This window comes from Podarcis pityusensis (genome assembly GCF_964106645.2).
Source record: "Podarcis pityusensis genome assembly, chromosome: 2".
Taxonomy (NCBI): Eukaryota; Metazoa; Chordata; class Lepidosauria; order Squamata; family Lacertidae; genus Podarcis; species Podarcis pityusensis.
The window spans coordinates 96,230,126-96,249,077 of record NC_138029.1 but is presented as its reverse complement, the minus strand read 5'-3'; the positions used below and the strand labels follow the sequence as shown (position 1 = coordinate 96,249,077).

The 18,952-nt window shown below is 42.3% G+C and overlaps 1 long non-coding RNA gene across 2 annotated transcripts; it reads right to left on the bottom strand.

The window, feature by feature from the left end:
• Positions 1-949: 949 nt before the first annotated feature.
• On the bottom strand, positions 950-8,028 carry LOC308471712. Of its 2 annotated transcripts, XR_013983111.1 has the most exons (3): positions 7,921-8,028; positions 7,253-7,530; positions 950-1,131 (listed from the first exon to the last, which is right to left on the bottom strand). It is a non-coding gene; the product is annotated as an uncharacterized lncRNA (long non-coding RNA). The 2 variants fall into 2 exon arrangements; XR_013983110.1 differs by having other exon boundaries at positions 7,253-8,028.
• Between the last annotated feature and the right edge of the window lie 10,924 nt (positions 8,029-18,952).

The following is an 18,952-nucleotide window of genomic DNA, read 5'->3' as shown; positions in this document are numbered from 1 at the left end:
CTTACATACAATTGCAGGTAAACATAGCAAGACTACATGGTGTGAAACAAAATAAAAATTGTGCCTTGATGCCTAGTAAATTGCAGCTCCATTCTGTACCAAAACAACAGACGTCTCTTAATGGTCCCCTTGCCTGAATGTGTAAATGAAGCTACTCGTTACTCCCAATCATCCTAAAAATGAACAGGTTTTTTTGTACATTTCTTTAGAACAAAATACCAAATTAGCCCCCAGTATCCCTGTCACCCCCTCGTGCTTCTCTAAGCCAAAAAAAAAAAACCCCCAACCTGATGATTTGTGAAGATTTCTCCAAACATACCAGTCAAAAATATAGTACCCAGATTAGAGTTCTCCACCGTTAAAAATAAAAATAAAAATAAAAAAATGAATGAACAAATGCTTAGCATGGCCATATAGCTGGTAATTCTGAAGGCTTCACCTGGACAAGGAGGAAGCCAGTCTCACTTCTCTTGGAGGGTTGTTCCAAAGGCTGAGAACAGCCACCAAGAAGGTCCTTTCCTGTGTCCCCGCCAAGCACGCCTGTGATGGGGCTGAGAGATATTAGAGCCCAGACAGGTTTGTATGAGGGAAAACGGCCTTTCAGATATCCTTGAGCTACTACTCTGACAATGGCACTCCAGGGTATGAGGCGGAACTATTCCTCATCACAAACTACCACACCCTTTTGTGGAAAGGAGATGGCAGGAATTGAACCTGGGACCCTCCGCACCCGATTAAAATGTTCTACCTCCATGCCATTGCTGGTGTGAGGAAATTGACTTTTGAATTATACACCAGGTGTGTGCGCCTGGGTGTATTTCAACTGATATGTTTCATGACAAAACTATTTAGGAAAGGCTGAAGCTCAACTTGCTGAGTGTTTTCCTACATCTAATCAATAACCTTTTTAACAGAATCAAATTTTGAGAAAGAAAACAACAAATTGCTCTCATGTTCACTGTTTAACAATTTCGTATCCTTTGGTAAAATAAACTGGAAGTTTATCAAAGAAGCATTTGCTTGTGGACCAGTTCTGCCTGGAATAATTTCTGTAGTCTTTGGCTGATATGATAATGGGAACTTTTCTTTTTCCTTTTTTTTTGGCAAGGCTTTTGATCCAGATTTTTATGCCTGAAAGCAGAAAGGTGAATTTAATTGACACTTTCCTGATGCTCCGGTTTGCCTCATCCGTGCCGCCTGCACATGAATTTTCAATTCAATTTCCAGCCTCTAATGGGAGCAGCCACAAATTCAAATACCTCGTTGAAGTGGCACAAAATGAATTACGCAGATAACAATATTTCATCAAGCTCAAAACTAGTCTGTGTTACGTCCCAAGCAGTAAAGTAGTATAAATGAATTGCTAAGTCACAGAAATATTGATGACTTATATCTCATCTTTGTCAAAAGCAGAATGATGACGGGGGGGGGGGGGAGGAACAAGCCTATTTCACCTTGAAATGTTTTTTTCATTGTGAAGATTAGAAAATAGAGATATCATAGTCCAGGACATATAGATTTGCACCCTGATCTGACAACATGAATGCAAATATATAAAGACTATACTGTATAAAATAGCACTGATCAGATAATTGTCAAGAGCACCACCCAGATATTGGGGGATAGAGAGACTAGGAGGAGACTTTATTTCCTCTCTCCCTCCACCACAAACACTTCATTGCATTAGCATCAATATTATGGTTAAGGACGAGGGAAAATGTCTATTTTTAATCCATGTCACTTTCACATGTTTTTACCCATCAATCCATTTTGTTCCATTTCTGTATTAACTTGGAATTTTGTTTAAAAATTACAAAATATCTGTTTAAATAAACCTTTTAATGCACATTTTCATGTGATTATTGTGGTACCTTTGATCTATGGAGAAATTTACCTCAGCATTCAAAGAAGTGCAAAATCCTGTGAATGGCTACATTCAAATCTGCACATTAGTCCAAGAGGTAAACATCAAGTAATATCAATGTACAAATGTACAAATTCTTCAAACATCCCTCATTCTGGTTAGCCTATATGCTGAGGACATGGTTTTTTGTCAGAATCCAACCAGGACTACACTCCTAGAATTCTTCTTCCACTCCCTAATGTCCCGGACAGAGCTATCCTATCCACGTCTACTCAGAAGTCAGTTTCACTGAATGATCATTGATCCATTTTTCTGAAGGGCACTCGGGTTAGCCTGTTTCAAAAGAACCAACAGAGTTATCTTAATGACAGTTTTATTTTGTCATATGCAACGGTTAAATGTGTTGCCCATATTTTTAAGATGTCATAGATTTCTTTCTTTCATCCATCCATCCCTGTTCTGAAGTGACACTTACCATGTTTCTGTTAAATCAACACAACCTATTTTCAGTTGTAAGAAGATAAATGCAAGAGGCTATGGTAAGCAAAACTGTATCAAGCTTGTGTGCTCATTTGAATATGCTAAACTGATTTCCCCCCTTGCACAAATGTGAGATTAATCACACTTTCTGTTATGTTCGGGCCCTGTGCTAGATCCCACAGAGAAAGTGACTAGAGGTTGGACCAAGGAGAGCTCCAAGCATGCAACTTGCTCCAACAAGTGTAGACTTAAAGTAAGCATTTTAATCCTCTGCAGATGACCTCCTGCAGGTTCCACCAGAGGCAGACTTTGGTGCGAGCCCAAAATTCAATGCTCCCACCTCTCACCTTCCATTCTGCTAAATTCCCTACATCATTATGTTCACATGTGGTAGGGAGGTAAACAGTGCTTTCCCCCTAAAACATTTTTTTAGGGGTACTCTCATTTTCCTACTCATATTGAAATACTGCCCCTCAATGAGGCCAAACTTAGATTCACAAAATGTTTATGGGTATGCATCCCCCCAGAACCCCTTCATGGATCACTGCCTTGCCGTGGCGAAGGGGCTTGAAGAACTCAGAGAAGCTATGAACTATGCCGAGCAGGGCACCCAAGATGAACAGGTCATAGTGGAGAGTTTTGACCAAACGTGATCCACCTGGAGTAGGAACCGGCAAGCCACTCCAGTATCCCTGCCAAGAAAACTCCATGGACAAAGACAACAGGCATATAAAAGTTATGACACTGGAAGATGAGCCCCTCTGGTCGGAAGGTGTCCAACATGCTACTGGGGAAGAGCGGAGGACAAGTACAAGTAGATCCAGAGCTGATGAAGCAGCTGGGCCAAAGCCGAAAGGATGCTCAGTTGTGGATATGCATGGAAGCGAAAGGAAAGTCCAATGCTGTAAAGAAAAATATTGCATAGGAAGCTGGAATGTAAGAACCATGAACCTGGGTAAGTTGGATGTGGTCAAAAATGAGATGGCAAGAATAAATATTGACATCCTGGGCATCAGTGAGCTAAAATGGATGGGAATGGGCGAATTCAGTTCGGATGACTATCATATCTACTACTGTGGGCAAGAAATCCGTAAAAGAAATGGAGTGGCCCTCATAGTCAACAAAAGAGTGGCGAAAGCTGTACTGGGATGCAGTCTCAAAAATGATAGAATGATCTCGATACGAATCCAAGGCAGACCTTTTAACATCACAGTAATCCAAGTTTATGCACCAACTACTGGTGCTGAAGAAACTGAAATCGACCAATTCTATGAAGACTTACAAGACCTTATAGAAGTGACACCAAAGAAGGATGTTATTCTCATTATAGGGGATTGGAATGCTAAAGTAAGGAATCAAGAGATAAAAGGAACAACTGGCAAGTTTGGCCTTGGAGATCAAAATGAAGCAGGGCAAAGGCTAATAGAGTTCTGTCAAGAGAACAAGCTGGTCATCACAAACACGCTTTTCCAACAACACAAGAGACGACTCTACACATGGACATCACCAGATGGGCAACATCGAAATCAGATTGATTATATTCTCTGCAGCCAAAGATGGAGAAGCTCTATACAGTCAGCAAAAACAAGACCTGGAGCTGACTGTGGCTCAGATCATCAGCTTCTTATAGCAAAATTCAAGCTTAAACTGAAGAAAGTAGGAAAAACCACTGGGCCGGTAAGATACAATCTAAGTCAAATCCCTTATGAATACACAGTGGAAGTGAGGAACAGGTTTAAGGATTTAGATTTGCTGGACAGAGTGCCTGAAGAACTATGGGTGGAGGCTCGCAACATTATACAGGAGGCAGCAACTAAAACCATCCCAATGGAAAAGAAATGCAAGAAAGCAAAGTGGCTGTCCAACGAGGCCTTACAAATAGCGGGGGAGAGAAGGCAAGCAAAATGCAAGGGAGATAGTGAAAGATACAGGAAATTGAATGCAGATTTCCAAAGAATAGCAAGGAGAGACAAGAAGGCCTTCTTAAACGAGCAATGCAAAGAAATAGAGGAAAACAACAGAATGGGAAGAACCAGAGATCTGTTCAAGAAAATCGGAAATATGAAAGGAACATTTCGTACAAAGATTACCATAATAAAGGACAAAAGTGGTAAAGACCTAACTGAAGCAGAAGACATCAAGAAGAGGTGGCAAGAATACACAGAGGAATTATACCAGAAAGATATGGATGTCTCGTACACCCCAGGTAGTGGGGTTGCTGACCTTGAGCCAGACATCCTGGAGAGTGAAGTCAAATGGGCCTTAGAAAGCACTGCAAATAACAAGGCCAGTGGAAGTGATGGTATTCCAGCTGAACTATTTAAAATTTTAAAAGATGATGCTGTTAAGGTGCTACACTCAATATGCCAGCAAGTTTGGAAAACTCAGCAGTGGCCAGAGGATTGGAGAAGATCAGTCTACACCCCAATCCCAAAGAAAGGCAGTGCCAAAGAATGCTCAAACTACCGCACAATTTCACTCATTTCACATGCTAGCAAGGTTATGCTTAAAATTCTACAAGGAAGGCTCAAGCAGTATGTGGACCGAGAACTCCCAGAAGTGCAAGCTGGATTTAGAAGAGGCAGAGGAACCAGAGACCAAATTGCAAACATGCGCTGGATTATGGAGAAAGCTAGAGAGTTCCAGAAAGACATCTACTTCTGCTTCATTGACTATGCAAAAGCCTTTGACTGTGTCGACCACAGCAAACTATGGCAAGTTCTTAAAGAAATGGGAGTGCCTGATCACCTCATCTGTCTCCTGAGAAATCTCTATGTGGGACAAGAAGCTACAGTTAGAACTGGATATGGAACAACTGATTGGTTCGAAATTGGGAAAGGAGTACGGCAAGGCTGTATATTGTCTCCCTGCTTATTTAACTTATATGCAGAATTCATCATGCGAAAGGCTGGGCTGGATGAATCCCAAGCCGGAATTAAGATTGCTGGAAGAAATATCAACAACCTCAGATATGCAGATGACACAACCTTGATGGCAGAAAGTGAAGAGGAATTAAAGAAACTTTTAATGAGGGTGAAAGAGCAGAGCGCAAAATATGGTCTGAAGCTCAACATCAAAAAAACGAAGATCATGGCCACTGGGCCCATCACCTCCTGGCAAATAGAAGGGGAAGAAATGGAGGCAGTGAGAGATTTTACTTTCTTGGGCTCCATGATCACTGCAGATGGTGACAGCAGTCACGAAATTAAAAGACGCCTGCTCCTTGGGAGAAAGGCGATGGCAAACCTAGACAACATCTTAAAAAGCAGAGACATCACCTTGCCAACAAAGGTCCGTATGGTAAAGGCCATGGTTTTCCCAGTAGTGATGTATGGAAGTGAGAGCTGGACCATAAAGAAGGCTGATCGCCGAAGAATTGATGCTTTTGAATTATGGTGCTGGAGGAGACTCTTGAGAGTCCCATGGACTGCAAGAAGATCAAACCTCTCCATTCTTAAGGAAATCAGCCCTGAATGCTCACTGGAAGGACAGATCCTGAAGCTGAGGCTCCAATACTTTGGCCACCTCATGAGAAGAGAAGACTCCCTGGAAAAGACCCTGATGTTGGGAAAGATGGAGGGCACAAGGAGAAGGGGACGACAGAGAATGAGATGGCTGGATGGTGTTCTTGAAGCTACCAGCATGAGTTTGATCAAACTGCGGGAGGCAGTGGAGGACAGAAGTGCCTGGCGTGCTCTGGTCCATGTGGTCACGAAGAGTCGGACACGACTAAACGACTAAACAACAACATCCCCCCAGAAAAAAGCCACTGGATGTAAAGATGTACAAACAAAAAAAAGATTTTGGGCAAAGGGTGTTTAAGGAGATAACAAAATTCACTGGGTTAATGCTGACCAAAAGTCCAGAGGTAGCATTATTATCAATTTATGATGGGGTGGAAGGTTTGCAGGCTATGAAGGACTTGCTCACAAATTTATTGACAGCTGAACGAATTATTATAGCTAGGAAGTGGAAGGGGCAAGCAAAATATAAAATGGAAGAATGGTATATGGAGGTGTAGGATATAGCTATTAATGATAAATTAACATGTGCCATTAAGGTAAAATGGGGAATATGCAGGATAAATGATTTTGAGGTGATGTGTAAGGTTTTTGTAGAATTTGTACTGTCAAAACGGAAAGGGGTCAAACCATCACAAGAGGTGTTGAAATTTTGGGAGGTTGAATAGTTACAATGGAATGGACTCAGTGATGGGGTGCACATTTTTCTAATTATTATTTATTTGTGATTATCACTTTGTCAAAATAAAAGTAAAAATTAAAAAAGAAAATAATAATAATAAATTCACTACATCACAGTTGCGACATCCTGCAGTGTCCCCCTAGACTTGGTGCCCAGCATGGTGGAATCGGCTGTGCTGCCCTAAATCTGCCTCTGGCTCTATCCCTTTGTAGAGAACACCAGGTTCTTAAAGGGTCAACCCACTGGCTTGAAGATATAGTAGCCTTCCTCCTGGTGTGCTCTCTGCTCTGCAGGACTGGTGATGTGTGGTAGGAGCCATCTGGATCTTCAGGCTCAGGAGACTGCCCATGAGGGCCAGGTGGTCTGGAAGTTTTCTCTGAAGACTCCTGTCCATCAGCCTCAGGTGGAAGAGTCTCCCTATCTGGCGCCCCTGCAGTTTCTGGCTGTGTCCAGATCACTGCTGGCTTCAGGGATCATGGACACCTTCAGAGTTTGAATTTACTCCCCCCCCCCCCATCACACATTTCACTTTTGCTTCTGAAATTTAAGGCAATAATGCAATACTTTTGTTTATTTCTCCCCACCCTCTAAATCCAACAGCATCCATAACAGAACTCTTGGAGGAGGTAAATCTGAATTATTATTTTTTGAAGCGAATTTGTCTTAGGAGAATGGCTATGAAATTTCTGAATAAATCTGTTTCACCTTTAATGCATGTATCCCACTTCCCCCAGAATTTCATTTCCGAAATGTTCCTATGCTGAACATCCAATCTTCTGTTTAAACACTCTCAAGCTCAAAAAGCAGCTTAGGGGTTCGTTTTGAGAGTTTTGCAAAGGCAGTGGGGTTCTCTTCTAGTGCATGCGTTGTATTTCCTTCTGAGAAGGCCTCACACCAAATCTTGCAACAACAAAGTCCTAATTTTGTGCAAAACACTTTCCTGCAGCATATTGGAAAATTGTAGTTTCTGTGCGTGATTATCCCTGGAACACAAAAAAAGAAAAGAAAAGAAAAAAGGAACAGAGTGAAAAGAAAAGAAAATTGCAGAAGGTTCCAAAAAAGGAGACAAGTATTAAAAGCTAGAAACTCTCCTTTCGCGTTTGCCTTTTGTTTGCTCCCTGTGATTTCTGATGGTCACTATAGCAACGAGAACAGAGGAAATGAAGAACCGGAGAACATACACTTCAGTATGACGAGTCCAATTTGCAGCCAGCTGAGCTATGTAACAAAAATCTATGTCATACCTAATGAGAATCTATACCGCAAGTAACTGATCAGCTTGAGCTTGTGGCCACATACCTTTGTGTGGCACCCATTGTTTTCCCCCTCCTCATTAATGACAATAGAAAGGGCAGTAGCCTTATCACTCCTACCAGGTCCCAGTCATAGAAATCACTGATACTATTCATCCTATACATTCAAGGGTTATTTTTCTTCTTCTTCACCAACTCTACGAGGTTTTCTGACACTTTTTAGGCATCACAATGATCACTGAGCATGAAGCAAACATCATGGACAAGCTTTTGTTCACACACCATGGTTTTGTCACCAATTTACCTCTGGATTTCCTGTTTTCATGTCATACTTCACCAATAGCGAGGGTGAGCCCTCATCCCTATGCTGCTTCAGGCAGTTGCTGAAGACTTTATTTTTAAAAAAAAAAAAAAATTAGGGACTTAAGCTTTAATCTTCACTGTTTTTGTTCCTTTTGTGCTGGTGGAATTTGTTAAACTGGTTGATTATGGTTGATTTATTAAATTGAGTATATATTGGTTTGGTTTTTTTTTTTTTAAAATGGAGCATTTATTTATTTATTAAATTTATATATCCTCCTCTTCCTCTCAAAGCAGCCCAGGGATGTAAACATCAAAATTTTAAAACAATGCCATTTAAAGATAAAATCAAAACATATTTTAAACAATCCCTAGCTCGGGGGGGGGGGAGATGTAAAGGTACTGCAGATGTGTTTTCTCAAGACTAGAAATCCCATTGAGGGACAGGGCTGTACGGCAACTTGTTTGTGGAAGTGGTAGCAGAGAGCTTGATTAAATCCTCTACACACCAGATGATGAAGACAATCTAATTTCCAGATTGGGAAACAAGCACATAACAGTCCGTTGTGTAACAATTGTGGCATTTTTTTCCTTCCAACTTTGTCCTCTTTGTATTGTTTTAAAATTCATCATCTGTTATTGTTTTCATCTCTAGAAAGCCTGCTGACGGGGTGATTTGTAGAGGTGTAACTTAAATGTATCTCTTGCTAGATCTCATAGCTCAGATTTCACCAGATTTGCACATGGAAAACTTTTAAAATTGTTTTTAAACTGTTTTTAAGCTCTTTTTGTTATATACAGTGGTACCTCGGGTTACAGATGCTTCAGGTTACATACGCTTCAGGTTACAGACTCCGCTAACCCAGAAATAGTGCTTCAGGTTAAGAACTTTGCTTCAGGATGAGAACAGAAATCAAGCTCCGGCGGCGCGGCGGCAGCACGAGGTCCCATTAGCTAAAGTGGTACCTCAGGTTAAGAAGAGTTTCAAGTTAAAAACGGACATCCAGAACGAATTAAGTTCTTAACCTGAGGTACCACTGTATTGTACATAGCTTTGGGGCATATATGGAAAGTGATTAATAAACAACAGCAACAACAATTCTTAATCAGGGTTTCTGAGCTTATGCAGAAAGCTAAGGTAACATCTACAATTCCGTGCGGCAGCCCTTAAATCTTGATAAATTTGGGGCCACTTCTTAGTGCCTCACTGGCCTTTACTGGCTTTTCTATTTGTGCTTTTTTGAGGCCCTTTGTGCCTGGCTGTCATTATTGTTTCATTCTAACTGCCCTCTAGTTTATGAGTAAAATTAATTCAATACTTGCTTCACTCAGTGTTGTCAGATGGGATGGATTTAACTCCATTTCATTGTTTGGAATTGCCAAAAAAAGGAGGGGGGATCTGGAAATGATTTCTCTATCAGATGATAGCCTTCCCATTCCTTGGGTTTTTTTTTTTTTTTAATCAACATTAATTGCACACATCAGATTTATGTTTAACTCCTGAGTTCTGTTTTTTGGCACAGATGTAGAAGTCTAGGAAGACTCACTATATGCTCACATGCTGCAAGGCAAACCATGCAGCCTCTAAGGTGAGCAATGACCCTGAAATTGCACTGTCAACTCTTGGGGGCAAGCGGTAAGCAATGCAGCACAACCATATGCAAAGCAGCTCCTCGATGTACATGCAGTGCACATCCTCTCCCTTTCATCAACATGGCAATGTAATGGGGACATGAATAACCAGATGCATGGGCTTTCAGAGAGACTTTTAGATTCCCTCCAGGAGTCACAGAAATTTTACAAAGCCATTATGCCTACAGAAGCAGCTAAGTTGACAAAACATAAACCAGTGGGAGCCCATATAGTCTCTCATTAAAAATTGAGAGACAAAAGCCTTGCCTGCATGAGGAAATATATGCATTCAGATAAACTAGAAGGCATGAATTTAAACTGCATTGCTTAACACAGTTTAAGACCTCCAGAGGACAACTTCACATTCAGAGCAAGTGCTGCGTTTCCTGGCGAAATTCTGATTCAGCAGGGAATAAGGTAAGCCACAATAAACTACTACATAAAACACTCTTAGTTCACATTATGCCGTGTCTTCCATGATTTTTTAAAAAAACTAACAATCTCATTTTTACAAAGCACATTTAGTTAATAAAGGGCGGGATGTGATATAAAAAACATTACCTACAGCTATGGCTCATACTTTGTTTGAACAAGGGCCACTTCAAAAATAACATTTTGCTTCCATAGCATGGCTCTTGGAGTGATTCTACATTATTGGGTCCTCGTACAACCACCGTAGAGATGGCACTGCTTGACCCAGCTTCCCAAAACTTGCTGCAGCTCTTACATTGCTACCCAGACACTCTCTTTCCTGTCTACTTTATTGCCACTCCAGAATTACAGATTATACCAACTCCCCAGCTAGTAATCCTGGCTAAAGGGCTATCCTTTGCAGCATGAAGATGGGTTTTTGAGGACTTGGAATGCTCACTTCAAAGAGGAGCAAGTATTAGGATCCAATAAATTCTTCTCTGGCTTGGAGTAAAATCTCACCCGGAGAATAATTCCTCCCAGGCCCATCATAGTCACTCACCCAACACCCAACACCTTCATCACACCTTCCCATTAAACAAACCTTCCAAGCTCTAGCAGCAGTGATTTAGCCAGCATGCTCACAACAGGCTTCACTGGCTCTTGGGAAATGTAGCTTTCCCAGGGCCACTGCAGTAGGAGATGAAAGAGTATTGTGGTATCCAAAAGCACAAATGCCATGGGACACAATAAATGTCCTCCTGTATTACCCCTAGGAACCAATCTGTCAGGGAGCGAGCAGAACATAGTGGCATCCCAGATGTAAAAGATACCATGTTCATTGGCCAAGGAAGCCAATGTGGTACCCTCCAGATATTTGTTGGGCTACATTTCTCCTCAGCCCTAGCTAGCAGGGCCAATAGTTAGAGATGGTGGGAGTTCTAGTCCAGTAACACCTGGAGGTCACCATGTTGTTTAACCTTAAGGTAAAGGGACCCCTTACCATTAGGTCCAGTCATGGCCGACTCTGGGGTTGCAGCGCTCATCTCGCTTTGTTGGCCAAGGGAGCCGGTGTACAGCTTCTGGATCATGTGGCCAGCATGACTAAGCCGCTTCTGGTGAACCAGAGCAGCGCATGGAAACGCCGTTTACCTTCCTGCCGGAGCGGTCCCTATTTATCTACTTGCACTTTGACATGCTTTTGAACTGCTAGGTTGGCAGGAGCAGGGACCGAGCAACGGGAGCTCACCCCGTCATGGAGATTCGAAACGCTGACCTTCTGATCGGCAAGTCCTAGGCTCTGTGGTTTAACCCACAGCGCCACCCGCGTCCCTTGTTTAACCCTATTCTATGGCATTAAGATCTGAATGAACAGGGATACACTCATTTTGCATTTGTCTCATTTAAATGATCTCCCAGGGAGATCAAGGCAGTTTCATTCTCAAACTGAGACTGGAAGCAGGATTGAAATGAACTTGCATACTCTGTATTTTTCAAAAGTGACTGTAAGTTGAGCTCCCACCACCCTCTATGAAAATAAAATATTTGCGAGAATGTTTCGATCAATGGTCCAATTCCGAAGATGCTTTATTCAGGAATGGTTTAAGGACCATGTCCCTCAAAGTGGCAGGGATCTCTGTTCTTTTAAAAGCATTTATCACCTCCTGGATACAACTGGCCAACCTCCCAGAGCAATATGTTATAAGCAGTGGCGTAGCGTGGGGGGTGCCAGGGGGGCCGGCCGCACCGGGCGCAACATGGGCGGGGGGCGCGCTCGCACTAGCAGCTCTCTGCCCCTACTAAAATCCACGGGTTAGGGAGCCCGCGCTCGCTCGGCTTGGCAAGGAGGTCGCGGAAGGGGGAGAGCGAAGCCTTCTGCCGCGGGCAAAAAAAGGAGAGGAAGCCGGGTGGGCGGGCGGGGGTCTGGCTGCGCCTGCTGCTGCCGGTGCAGGGCAAGGCAAGCAGAGCGAGGAGGAGAGAGAGGGGAAGGGGGGGGGAAGCAGCTAGGAAACGCTGCGGTGTGGAGGAGGAATCAATTAAGGAGAGAAAGCGAAAAGCCTTGGAGAAAGGGAAAAAAGGAAAGAAAAGAGGCAGCTCCAGGAGAGCGCGGGGGAAAGAGAAGCCTCGCTGCTGCTGCTGCTTGGGAGAGTAAATTACTGTACTTGCCTTGCCCCGGGTTAGGGGGCGCAAATTATTTGCCTTGCCCCGGGTTAGGGGGTGCAAATTACTTGCCTTGCCCCGGGTGCTGATAACCCACGCTACGCCGCTGGTTATAAGTCAAGAGTGGCAAAGGTATAGCAAATAGATGGGGAACAGAACTTGCCCAAGTATTTTGTCCCAGGCAGTTCAGCCTGAAAAATGGTTGTCCTTGCTCTACACAATCCATTTGTGTGAGAATGCCCTTTAATATTGTGCTTGTTCAGTACAACAGAGGCCAGGGACATCTATTGAGGTAAGCACAACTGAATGGCCCAGGTCAAATTTATCTTAAAGACCAGTTTTACCCACATGAACCCACCTTGAGCATTAAGATCACTCTCACAGGCCCCTCCTTTGTGATCTGTCACTGGCAAATATTTGATTGGTAGGTTGCAAGAAACCCCAACCCTTCTTGGTTTTGGATTAGTGTTGAAAACATTTTGTTCCAGAAGGAAATTATTAATTGATTTCTTTTATTTAAAATTAAATGGGGTTTTCCTTTGGTTTTTTTCCCCCTTCTCTCTCTCTCTCTCTCTCTCTCTCTGTGTGCACGCGCTGATTTAATGCTGAAGTATTTTATCTTGAAATGTTAAAGGATGCTTTTATTGTTTTTTTCCTTTAAGTGTTTTTTTAAAATGAAAAGCAAGATATAAATAATTCAGATAGATAAATAAATAAATGCAAGTAGAAACATAATTAATAATTTTGGGACATGGTGATTATTTTTCTTTTCTGTTTGACCCTGAATTAATTTTAGCATTAGAACTACATTCAATATCTTTTCCCATAGGATATAGTTAGATTTAGATTTTTCTTATGTTATTAGAAGTAAAATACAGCAAATAGGTCAGGTACTACAAATCTTAGAAAATAAAGATGCCAAAGAGAAATGGCTAATGCAAAGTCACCATTAAGTAAGCCTAGTTAGGATATTATTTATTTTAATAAATACACTATGAACAAATAGTTAATTTGTTTCACGGCTATTATTCATCACAGTAAAGAACTATTGTAGATGCATAATTAAATCCAGTGAAATGTGAAATGTAAATATGTAACCTGGCCTTGGAGAATTTGGCTGGCTCTCATGGGTTGAAAGTCCTTGGCTCCATGTGATTTTTGTCAAGGTTTCATCAGCATGTATTGAATGAACTGGTCCAATAAACTGTGCACAATATTAGTATAAGTATTATTTTAATTGATGGATATTATCATATGAGGTGATTTCCCCTTATATCAAGAGATAAATCAAGCCACTTAAAAAGAAAGTAATTTACTAATAGAAGATAGAAACATTTACAAAAAAGCTATATTAATACTATGACAATATTGGCATTATCAAGCTGAAAAATACTGTTTGTTTCAGCTTCAAATGAAATATGACATTGTAAAATATGCATCTGGCCACATTTCCCCTTTCCAAGCATTTATTTCTTTCAAGAAGCACAATCTTTCTAAGACCCTCATCTTACATTAATGTCACCAAGCTGTTATTTATAAAACACCCACTTCTCTTACCTGGAGATTTGTATAGCTACACATAAAGATAAACACCAGGAATGTAACGTGACGCCCAGGTGATATTTTCCACTTCTGATAAAGGGATTTATTACATTTATATACAGTACAGTGGTACCTCAGGTTAAGTACTTAATTCGTTCTGGAGGTCCGTTCTTAACCTAAAACTGTTCTTAACCTGAAGCACCACTTTAGCTAATGGGACCTCGTGCTGCCGCCGCGCCGCCGGAGCATGATTTCTGTTCTCATCCTGAAGCAAAGTTCTTAACCTGAAGCACTATTTCTGGGTTAGCGGAGTCTGTAACCTGAAGCGTATGTAACCTGAAGCGTATGTAACCTGAAGTGTATGTAACCTGAAGCGTATGTAACATGAAGTGTATGTAACCTGAGGTACCACTGTACTAGCTTTTCTGCCAAGAAGCTTGAGGTGGTACACATGCTTCTCTCCTCCCTATTTTATCCTCACAAACAGGAACCCATGGAAAACCCAACTGCTGTTTGTTCTGATTCAGCACTAAACCCAGGGTGTTCCTGGGGGGAAACGGCAATGTGTATCAACACATTAAGATTGGAAGTGTTCTCAAGCAGGATTTCCCCAAAACCAATCAAGAGGGAGGCTGGCTCTAACTCTATTACTGAAGAGTCGGCTGTAATATTAAGGAAAATGTACTGGTCTGCAGTACTGATTTCTCTGTTCAAGGTCTGTTATGCAGAAGGAGGTGGACTTTTCTCCATGAGACTACTCTGCATAGAGGGACTGCACAGATTATTAAACAAAGACATCCATTCCACTGTGTGGGATTCCCTCAGGTGCAGTATTTGACACAGTGGAGAAATGTAGGGCAAGAACATTTCCTTTCTAGCCTCAGGTTGCATATTGCAGGTGAAAATTGTATTCATATGGATCCCCCCCCCCCCACGTTATATATGAAGTTTAAAATTTGGCTTACCACATAGGCTGTTCAGTGAAAATTAAAGTAATCAAAATGCTAAACCTGTATGTAATTGGCCCTCTTTTTAACCACCACCCCTTCAATTCTCAAATCCTGCAAATATTACCTTCATGCATGTAGTCTGGCATGCACCTTATTGTGGCTCATTTGATCTGACGTAATGATTTGATATAGTGATTTGACATGATCTGATGTAATACAATGAATAGATAACTGAAGGAATTTCAGTAGACAAAAAATATAAAATAACTTTTCCATTTCTGGGTGAAGAATCTAATTCAGCAGCCGAAAACATGAAAGCAAATGTTCTGCAACTACCAAGATACAGTAATATCAAGCGAAGGTGACAGCATCATTGCATGAGAAATGAGATTTGCAATTTGTGCTGTACACACACACAAACTCAGTGTGCTGAGAAGAAAGTTAAAAAAAAAAAAAAAAAAGGTAAAGGGCCCCTGGACGGTTAGGTCCAGTCAAAGGCGACTATGGGGTGTGGCGCTCATCTCACTCTCAGGCTGAGGGAGCCGGCGTTGGTCCACAGACAGCTTCCTGGGTCATGTGGCCAGCATGACTAAACTGCTACTGGCACAACAGGACACCGTGACAGAAGCCAGAACGCATGGAAACGCCATTTACCTTCCCGCCACAGTGGTACCTATTTATCTACTTGCACTGGCATACTTTCAAACTTCTAGGTTGGCAGAAGCTGGGACAGAGCAACGGGAGCTCACCCTATCGCGGGGATTCAAACTGCCGACCTTCTGATCGGCAAGCCTAAGAGGCTCAGTGGTTTAGACCACAGCACAAGAAAGTATCAAAAGAGCAGATCCTGATGTTATGGTACTAGGCACACTGTTTGGCTTCCTGCACATTTCTGAATTATTAGCAGGCCACTATGCTAGGGATGCAGGTGGTGCTGTGGTCTATACCACAGAGCCTAGGGCTTGCCAATCAGAAGGTCGGCAGTTCAAATCCCCGCAATGGGGTGAGTTCCCGTTGCTCGGTCCCTGCTCCTGCCAACCTAGCAGTTCGAAAGCACATCAAAGTGCAAGTAGATAAATAGGTACCGCTCCGGCGGGAAGGTAAACGATGTTTCCGTGCACTGTTCTGGTACTCACCATGAGCTTAGTCATGCTGGCCACATGACCCAGAAGCTGTACGCTGGCTCCCTCGGCCAGTAAAGCGAGATGAGTGCCGCAACCTTAGAATTGTCCGCGACGGTTAGGGGTCCCTTTACCTTTACCTTTATGTTAGTGCTATTTTTTATTTTTATTTTTAAAAAACAGGGTTATAAAAACAACAATAATTTTAATACATTTACACTACTATTAATAAAATAAACATTATTCTATAACATTTAACAATCCTGTTGGTTATTTCATTTGTTTTGCTGCCAGGATACAAGAAGACTGGAAATTGGGAACAGGTTTTATTTTTGTTTCTATTGGGCAATTAGGAGAAAAAATGTTGGGATACTGCCAGGGAGATAAAGTCCATCAAGGCCCCCAAGCCGTCTGCCGGACGATCCATCGACCTCCCGTAGGCACGCAGCGACATGAGTTTCTAGAAAATATCTTGCCACATTCTAGAGCTCATGCACACTCTATCAGCAATTAGCACAGCCAAAAGTTGCACTCAGGAGAGCATTATTTACAAGTTTATTCAGCGTTGATCAGAACACAGAAAAACATGACTGCCTGCTGATTTAGTGTCTGCGACACAGAGAGAAAATGAAAGCAACAGAAAACATAAACATCCTGTGAACAGGAAATACGCAGACTCTGACTCACAAAGCCTGCTCCCTTTTAAGGTGGAACGGAAATATCCTAACATCCTCCCCCTTTCCGTGTAACCTGTAGTACCTGTGGTTCAACCCAATTGCAACCTTTGTACATAAACCTTAAGTTGTTCTCTGTTAACAACCTTAGACAACAGATCAGCAGGAATTTCATTTCCTGGCATGTAGGACACCTGAATGAGTCCTTTCTGAATACACTCTCTTGCACGATGTAGCTTAATCTGCAAGTACTTGGTCCTTTGCTTGCAACTCTCCGAGTTCAGCAAAGCCAAACAAGATCTATTGTCTTGATACACTTGTACAGGACATTTCACAGAAACTCCGATGTCCTTAAACAGTTGCATCAACCATTCACAATCCATGAGTGAAAATGACAGAGCATTGAGTTCTGCTTCACAGGAACTTAGGCTCACTGTCGTCTGCTTTTTGCACAACCAGTCAAACAGGCAGTGGTTGTACATGTAGCATACTCCAGAAGTGCTTGTACCATCCGTGGTGTCACTTCCAAAACTTGCATCTGGCTCTGAGGGCTGGGCCGGTCGGGCTGGGGCGGAAGCGTGCTGGGCCCATAACCTGTTGTTGGGATACTGCCAGGGAGATAAAGTCCATCAAGGCCCCCAAGCCGTCTGCCGGACGATCCATCGACCTCCCGTAGGCACGCAGCGACATGAGTTTCTAGAAAATATCTTGCCACATTCTAGAGCTCATGCACACTCTATCAGCAATTAGCACAGCCAAAAGTTGCACTCAGGAGAGCATTATTTACAAGTTTATTCAGCGTTGATCAGAACACAGAAAAACATGACTGCCTGCTGATTTAGTGTCTGCGACACAGAGAGAAAACGAAAGCAACAGAAAACATAAACATCCTGTGAACAGGAAATACGCAGACTCTGACTCACAAAGCCTGCTCCCTTTTAAGGTGGAACGGAAATATCCTAACAAAAAATACTTACTATTTTATCCATAAAAGTAAAATAGTAAAAAATTAAAAATAAAATTAAAGTACGTCACTTTGCTTTCCACAGCGTCTCTTCCTCCTGCAGTGGCTACAGGCCTAAGATAAATCCTCCGAGGAAACAAGCCCCTCTGCAACTGAGCACAAGAAGGATTTATACATTGGCAAAGCATGCAATAATCAGGCTAGCGTAAGATTGGTTAAAGCTTTGGAGCTGTACTAATTTGCAGGGCTGGAGCACCCAGAAAAATATGGACCTTCATAGTACAAACTAAAATTTGATGCCTCTGATACAAGCACTTAGGACTCACCCAAACAGGACTCTGTTTGCCCCACTGCTTCCCCCAGGAAATCCCACAGTTTATCACTGAATCAGACCAAATGGCAATCAAGTTTCTTGCAGACTGTCGCTTGTTCTGATTCAGCAGCAAACAGCATGTTTTTTCAGGGGAAACCATGCTCAAGTTGGCTTACAACATGAAAAAAAAATACATAATTCAAACGTAACTAAAGTAGTCATAAAAGTACACAACCAAACCGATAAATTTCCATGCTTATCATAACAAAGGTACAAAATAAAGTTCTGAAAATTAATACCAATAACAGCAACACCCCTCTCCCCCCAAGCAAAACTCTAAGCAATACCACAGCTTAAGAATCTGTTCAGCTTTTGCAGTTGCAGCTAGTCAGGGCTCCGCCCTCCCACGGCAGGCGGGAAAAGACCTGCAAGGCAGGGAGCAGGTTCAAACCGGGGAGGTGAGTGCATTTTTGTCCTGCTCAGCAGTGTCTTGGCTCTAAACACTTCTTGTGGAATTAAGAATATAATAACAGTTTGCTGGATCAGGCCAATGACCCATCTAGTCCAGCATCCTGTTCTCACAGTGGACAAACAGATGCCTGTGGGAAACCAGCAAGCAGGATTTAAGCAGAAGAGCCCTCTCACCTCCTGTGGTTTCCAGCAACTGGTGTATTCAGAAGCTTAGCTGCCCCAAATTGTGGAGACCAAGCATAACTATCATTGCTAGTAGCCATTGATAACCCTCCCCCCGCCCCATGAATTTGTCTAATGCTCTTTTAAAGCCATTCAGTTTGGTGGCCATCTCTGCCTCCTGAGGGAGCCAGTTCCATAATGTGACTATGTGCTGCATGAAGAAGGACTTTATTTTACCTGTCCTAAATCTTCTGATGTTCAGCTTCACGGGATCCCTACAAGTTCCTATGCTATGAGAGATGAAGAAAAACCTTTTGACAATCCACTATCTCCATGTCATGCATTAATTTTACAAACTTCTATCATGTCACCTCTCACTTGCCTTTTCTCTAAACAAGGAAGTACAAAACGTTGCAACCAGTGTTATTTTTCTAGAAAGCGGTGCCCACCTG